Here is a 7,545-nt window from a genome sequence, read left to right on the forward strand (position 1 = left end):
TTTATTTATTTATTAAAGGGGGGGATAAGGAAAAAGAGAGAGTTACATTGGGTTCAAAGAGAAAATTTGAAAACAAATAAAAATAATAGGAAGGGAAGAATAAGAAAAAAAGGATTAAAAAAAAAATTAATAAAGTATAGAAGGAAAAAAAAATGTAAAAGATAAAAGTACGATAAAACAAAAAATTTAAAAATACTATAATTATATATTGTTTACTTGTTATGCCTAAATGTTGTAAATTGTTAAAAAAAATTGTCTCATTAGATTTGAATAAGTATGCTGTGTAGCTAGCTAGCAATCCAATGAACTTGGGCAGCACAACTTCGTTATGTTTGAATAATGGTTTCTCTATTCTTTGAATACATAAACTAACAAGCAAATACATAAGAATAGATAAATTAATCAAAAGAGGTATAGTAAAAAAAGTCAAAAGTCAAAATAAAGTTATTACAGTAATTGATTTTTTAATAATGTATATATTGCTACGTTTCAGTGGTGGGAGTTCAAAAAACTGCATTTATTATGTATTTGTGTATCTGTATTATATATTTCCATGGAAACCGACCTACTGTTCCCTGAAATCTATTTGAATCAAGAACTAGATATCCTATGGTATGCTAGATATAATTGTGTATACTTAATATTAATTCATGAATATTAATATATTACTATTACTTTATATACACAACTGAATTATGAATACTGGGCTATGAGATTAATAACGAGTATTTAATTTATCTTACCATTCAAAATTGCAGTTCAGGACTGGTATGAATTCAGGCTGGATTGAATCCTTCTAGTGGTGGCTCTCTTCCTCTCTGGTTGTCTTGGCTGGCCAGGATGTCTTCAGGAGCCTGAGAGGAGGAAAGAGTAAGTTATTACAGCCCAATCTTTTATTTAATGAAAACTATGTATAATTATAAGTCAAAATTGATGAGTCTGCCAAGTATAATTAGGGGGAGTAAAAAATGGCACCTGTTTCAGAACGTTAAAAAAGATAATATTTCAAACGGGGCTCCATATCATTGAAACTACCTACAACACGATAAAACCTAATAACACATCATTTGAAGTAGAGTCAATTTTCTAAAATATTATTCCTAATATTTACGTTCAATATTTCCCGAGACACAGTTTTTTAAAAATATCATTTCTCAAAATATATACCGAAAAATTAGTAGTTAGTGAATTTATTGAGGGAAATCTACATATCAGGAACCATGAGCCGTACATATGTCTATTAGCACTCAAATTAAAGCTAGTTTACTGTGCTATAATGTTTATGATGTGTATCTTCCTAGGAGTATAATTTTCCTGATGTTTGCAAAAACTTGATTACAAATCAATCATGAAACATCATTGCAGTGTTAAAACTGAAATAACTATACAAGATAATTGTACAGAAATTGTTTCTATAGCCTAAAGGTATAATATTTGGTATCCCCAACTCATTCTAAATATTATGAAACTTTTGGTATTCGATAGAATCGCTAAGTCTTTAGAAATTGATAAAAAGTTAATGATATATACTGGTTCCATTTAAAATCTATGATTACTTGTTATAATTTAATAGTAATGATAATAAATTATGAATTTGGTTCTCATCAAATTAATTATGAATTAAGTAAGCACTCACCGAACGAACTGTACCCAACGACGACTGACTAAGGAAAGAAGCTGAAGACGTCGAAGGTATCCCCACCATACTCCATATCCCCTCCATCGCTCTTTCTCCACCACATCCTACGACAAAGTACCATGGGCATATGAATTGGCATAGGTTTGTGCATAAAATTTATTACAAACTAAAAACAAAATTGATTATTTATTCTGTTAACTTTGGTTCGAAACCATGGTTTCAGTATGATCAGATATATCAGTGGGCAAAATGATGTTTATTTTTTAAATTATTGACATTTACAAATGTATTTACATGAAATTAAATCTATCAAATTTGATGAAAGATTATTGAATTTTAGATTACAAGAGATTTATTGAATAGCTTTTAATAATTAATCAAGAAGGCGATAATAGCTAATGATTCATGCCTTCTAAATAAAACAATTATTAATCAAGATTAGGATGACTAATTTAATTTTAATTTTTTTTTGTCTTTATTGGAATTTACAACTGTACATAATTATACATTTAGTAAATTTGATGTAAGTTATTATGGAGTGATACAGGTTTGTAGAAAAACTACCCATTAGCAGCACTCCAATAATATTTCTACATTTAAAGGTCTCGAGGCAATTTTCTATTCAGGCGCCTCAGGGGATTGTAAGGAATTGAAGATGAAACAAGGTTAGGAAGTAGTGGGTTTGGATTGTTAGGGAGTTTATAATGGGAGGATTGATATCTGGTTCGGGCTAGATCGGTTACATAAGGAACATTAAGGTCTCTATGGATAATTTTATTTGTGACAAAGTAAGGAGCATTGAGGATTTTACGAAGGATTTTGGATTGTAAGGATTGGATATGAGAGGAATTCGAAAGTTTAGTGGAGCCCCAAAGCTCAATTCTGTATGTCCAGATTGGCCTTATTACAGTCAGTTAGATCAGTCTTTTGTAATGAATTGGAAGTTTAGACCGTTTGTCTAGTAAGTACTGTAATAGTCGGAATCGACGTGCAGTTTCTTGTCTTTGTGTCAGTCTTGTGTGAGGATTCCAGGTTAGTCGTTTGTTCAGGTGTAGTCCAAGGCAGCGGATCTGTTCGACAGGAGTAAGATCAACATTATTAAAGGATACTGTATACTGGATATAGGTAAGGATACTGGGTGGTCGGTAGGATTACGACGAAGGGTAAAGGTGATTTGAATTGTTGGGATTTATTTTGATAGGCCTTATCACAGTCTTGTAGATCAGCCTTTTGTAATGGAAGTTTAGACCGTTTATCTAGTAAGTGTTGTAATAGTAGGAATCGACTAATATTTTTTGTCTTTTATTTTCATTTCTGTCTAAAAAGTTTTTGAAATTGATAAAAATATATCTCATTCCTCACTTCAATTATAAATGTTTTTCTATATACCTCACACCGTAGGTGATCACTATTACAGATAATTCAATAGGCTCGTTGAAGTGAATAATAAAAAAATCTAAAAAAAAAAAAAATAAACCCAACCTTATGTTGAAACTTTAATTTTCCTTTAAGATTCAACAACCATAAGTCACGAAATCTTGGACCCATTTGACCTAAATCTGGAAGACTGATAACGGTTCTCGCGATTACTTTAAAACGCGATTACTTTAAAACCGCGATTTACTTTAACTGAAGTGTTTTTCCAAGTTTCGAACCAAAGTTATCAGCAAAAATTGTTTTGATTATTTAATTTTTACATAAACTAGTAAAATATTATAATAAATCATATGTAATAAGTAACAAAGAAAAATTACTTCATAATGGTATATCAAGAAGCAATATAATATTTATAGTACATGTTAAAATTTATGAAATAACAACTTTGAAATACAAATATATATAGCTCTAATTATTTATAGTTCTTCCTTGAATATACAAATAAATACACTATATTGTAAATAATAGTAATATAGTAAAATAAGCTAGGAATGATGAGAATTGAGTAGGTACTTACCGAACGAACATTATCAAAGGACCACCGACTAAAGAATGACAGACCCACTAAACGTCAGACGTATCACCTCCACACTATCAGCTTCCTCCCCACCACACTCTACGGCAAAGAAAACACCACAATTAATTACCCATAATACATACATACATATATATAATCATATAACTAACACTGACTTCTGTAATTGCGAAGGGAACGAACTTCATAAACTTTCAATCACTTACTTTTCGACTTCACTCGGTGGATCAACAATGGTTCAATTTAATAAAAACCTGCATAAAGCACGGAGATACATGGCCACCTAAGCAATCTGAAATCTTCAGATTATACAAAAAAGATCTGGTGCACTTCATCTCTAATATTAGTACAAGAGCCCAAGAGAAGAAAAAAGGCAGTTATCTCACCCCAATTTTCGATTACTTTAATGAAAACTATGTATAATTACTAGTCAAAATTCATGAGTCTGCCAAGTATAGGTAGTGGGAATAAAAAATGGCGGCTGTTTCAAAGCGATAAAAAAAAACTAATTTTTCATTCGGAGATCTATATCTCAAAAAGTAGGAACAGCACAAGACAAACTAAGAGAACGTCATTTAAAGAAGAGCAAATTTGCTAAAATATGAGCCCTAATAGAGTAATTTACGTTAAATAGTTTTCGAGATATAGCTTTTTAAAAAGCAACATTTCATAAAAATGTTTTATAGGATGTATTAAAAGATCAGTAGTTAGAGAATTTATTTCAAAAAATCTATTTCTCAAAAACCATTTGACATAAAGATGTCTATTAGCACTCAAATTAAAGCTAGTTTAATGAGCTATAAAGTATTTTATTATGTTTATCTTTGTGTCATAAACTACTTCATAGTAAGTTAAATTTCCTTTATTTTGAGTATTGGCAGACATGTACGTGTTATGAATCTAGAGATATAATTTTTCAAAAATCCAACATTTTATACGAACAACTATAAATTAACATTTTGTGAGTTTATTTTGTCAACTATCATAAAAACTACTACTCCTCCAAAGATAAACATAATTAACAATTTTATAGTAAATTTAACTAGATTTAATTTGAGCAATGGCAACCATATGTACGTCCAATGGTTTCTGAAATGAAGTTTTTCATAAATCAAACTTATTGTCCTAACAACTATAAATCCATTTATTCTAGCATATATCTTGAAAACTACTATTCCTACGAAGGTAAAGGTCATAAACTACTTTATAGCCCAATAAACTCGCTTTAATTTGATTGCTAATAAACATCTGTACGTCACATAGTTCCTGAGGTATATATTTCTCAAAATAAATTAACTAACTACTAATCTTAAGTAGATTTTTAAGTAATTTTGCTTTTTAAAAAGCTATATCTCGAGAACTATTGGATGTAAATAGCTCTTTTAGGGCTAATATTTCAGCAAATTTACTCTTCTTTAAATAAAGTGCTCTTAGGTTTTCTGTGTTGTTGGTAGTTTTTAAGATATAGAGCTCCGAATGAGTGTTTTTTAAGTTTTTGAAACAGCCGCCCTTTTTTATTCCCCCTACCTATACTTGGCAGACACATCTATTTTGACTATTAATTATCCATAGTTTTCATTAAAGTAATCATAAATTGGGGTGAGAACTGCCTTATTTTTTTTCATCCCGGCTCTTGTACTAATACCTGTGAACTCACCTAGATCGCCGCCTTACCTGGAATCACCATAGCAACATCAAACTAAATCCAACATACACAATATCATATCCTAAATAGATATTACAAATTAAAAACAGAAACTGCTATTCTTATTTTTAAAACAATTCTCAGGCCACAGTTGATGTATGGCTGTGAAGTCTGGGGAGCGGCATCCTTTACGAAAAGGAAAAACCTACAATCTTTTCAAAATGAAGTCCTAAGAATCGCAGTTAATGCTCCTTGGTTCATAAGAAATAGCCAATTGCATCGCGAATTACAGATGGAGTCAATAGAGGATTATATCAAAAAACGGTTCATGAAGTTCCACTCCCAGTTGCCGACAGTTAAAAGAGCAGTGACCAAAAACCTGGGAAACCCAACCTCAACCCGAAGACTGAAGCCCAGACTGCTGCAGGACATTCTGTTATAAATTTTAATAAATATAAAATTAATTCATAGCCACTCTATCTCTATTTTACTTATTATTATTACTCATTTTATTTATTCATTATTTATTTTGCAATAAATAAATGCAAATTGCATTTTTTTTCTACTTCTATATGTATTGTATGACTGAATGTTAGAACAATACTACTTAATGCCCTTGTATTAATTCTCTTCAAAAAATATTGTATTAGAATTTTAAAAAAAAGAACCTCGAAAAACTAATACGTCTTCTTTCTGTTAAGAATTATACCCAGCTCAGTATGCATCGAAGCCGGAAGTTGCATATTGGTCTTAGAGTTGATTATTTCTGAACCAAGATGGCTGATTTAGAGTCATGAGGATGGGAGTAAGCAGGAGGGTACGACGGCGACAAATATAGCAACAGGAGGCATCCGCAAATAATCCTCGGGAACAAAAATAATCATCTCAGGAATCGGTTGGGAGAGGAATTGGTACTGGGATATGGAATCTAAAATCTGGGACAAAAATGAAATATGTTGCCAACATTCTTTTACATGTTGAAGAAAGATGGAATTAACTTTGCGACTACGAAAACGCCTTGGTGAATTCGAAAATATGATTTCTTGATAAGGTAGATTTTATTTTGTATATTAAATAGACTTCTTCGATCAAAATCGACAAATACTAATTATTCAGACAAAATCAAAAATATTTTTTTAAAATATAAAGATGGTCGGGGATGCGGTCACAAAGGAAAAAAAAAATTATTAACAACTCCACGTTTCGCCCCATTTTTTAGGGCTTCGTCAAACAATGTAGGATAATACGAAAAAAAAATTACACTAAGGTAGGGTTAAAAAATTATTTAAATATAAGTGAAAAGAAAATTATATAAAAATGAACAAAAGGAAACAAAAATAAGTAGAGAAAATAAAAAATGTTTCAAAACGTAAAAAGAATTAATTTTTCATTCGGAGTTCTATAACAATAAAACTATTAACAACACAAGAAAATCTAAGAGAACGTCATTTAAAGAAGACTAAATTTTTTTAAATATTAGCCCTAATAGATCTATTTACGTTCAATAGTTCCCGAGATATAGCTTTTTAAAAAATAACGTTTCGTAAAAAAGTGAACTGAAATGTCTGCCACCACTTAAGTTAAAGCTAGTTAGTTGTAGAATAAAGTAGTTAATAACGTTCATTTTCGTTGGAGTAGTATTTTTATGATATATGACAAAATAAAATCACCAAATGTTAATTTTTAACTGTTCAGATAAAATTTTTGATTTTTGAAAAATATATCATAAGAACCATAAGACGTATGTATGTCTGTCAGCAATCAAATAATAGTTATTCTATAATCCTAGTTATTATTATTATTTAACTATAAAAAGATAGTTAAATGCACTTTAAAGTAGTTTATAACATTTATCTTCGTGGGGGTAGTAGTTTTTGGTCAGCCGACAACTATAAATCAATTTATTTTGGCAAATATCATGAAAACTACTATTCCTACTAAGGTAAACAACATAAGCTACTTTATAGCACATTAAACTTTAATTTTAGTTTGCAGATTTGGCCTATAACAGATATGCGTCTTTTCATTCCAAACTCCTTATCCATCCTAACCCATTGATTTTTAATTTTTCATCCTTAACAATCCCTGATAAACCTCCAAGGCGTCTGAAAAGAAGGTGGCCAAGGGACCTTCTGATTTAAATTAATGCTTGAGGTACCACCTCAATGGGTGGTTCCTTCCCAAAATTTTAAAGTGTTTGAAAAATTCATCCAATTTATTTATTTTATTTAGTATTTTGTACAGTTGTAAATTACATTAAATAAATTAAAAAAAACAAAACAATTTTTT

The 7,545-nt window shown here is 30.3% G+C and overlaps 1 long non-coding RNA gene across 1 annotated transcript in view; it reads right to left on the minus strand.

Annotated features, from left to right (window-relative positions):
• The window catches only part of LOC136795775 (uncharacterized), a 4,808-nt gene extending 2,998 nt beyond the window's left edge, over positions 1 to 1,810 (minus strand). Inside the window, exons 1-2 of the long non-coding RNA XR_010843443.1 lie at positions 1,637 to 1,810; positions 744 to 854 (exon numbers count right to left, since the gene is read on the minus strand). This is a non-coding gene — a long non-coding RNA (uncharacterized lncRNA). The remainder of the gene's footprint in view (positions 1 to 743; positions 855 to 1,636) is intronic.
• Positions 1,811 to 7,545: the final 5,735 nt, after the last annotated feature.

Source organism: Halyomorpha halys, unplaced genomic scaffold (assembly GCF_000696795.3).
Source record: "Halyomorpha halys isolate HHAL.00 unplaced genomic scaffold, Hhal_1.1 Scaffold53.1, whole genome shotgun sequence".
In the NCBI taxonomy this organism is placed as follows: domain Eukaryota; kingdom Metazoa; phylum Arthropoda; class Insecta; order Hemiptera; family Pentatomidae; genus Halyomorpha; species Halyomorpha halys.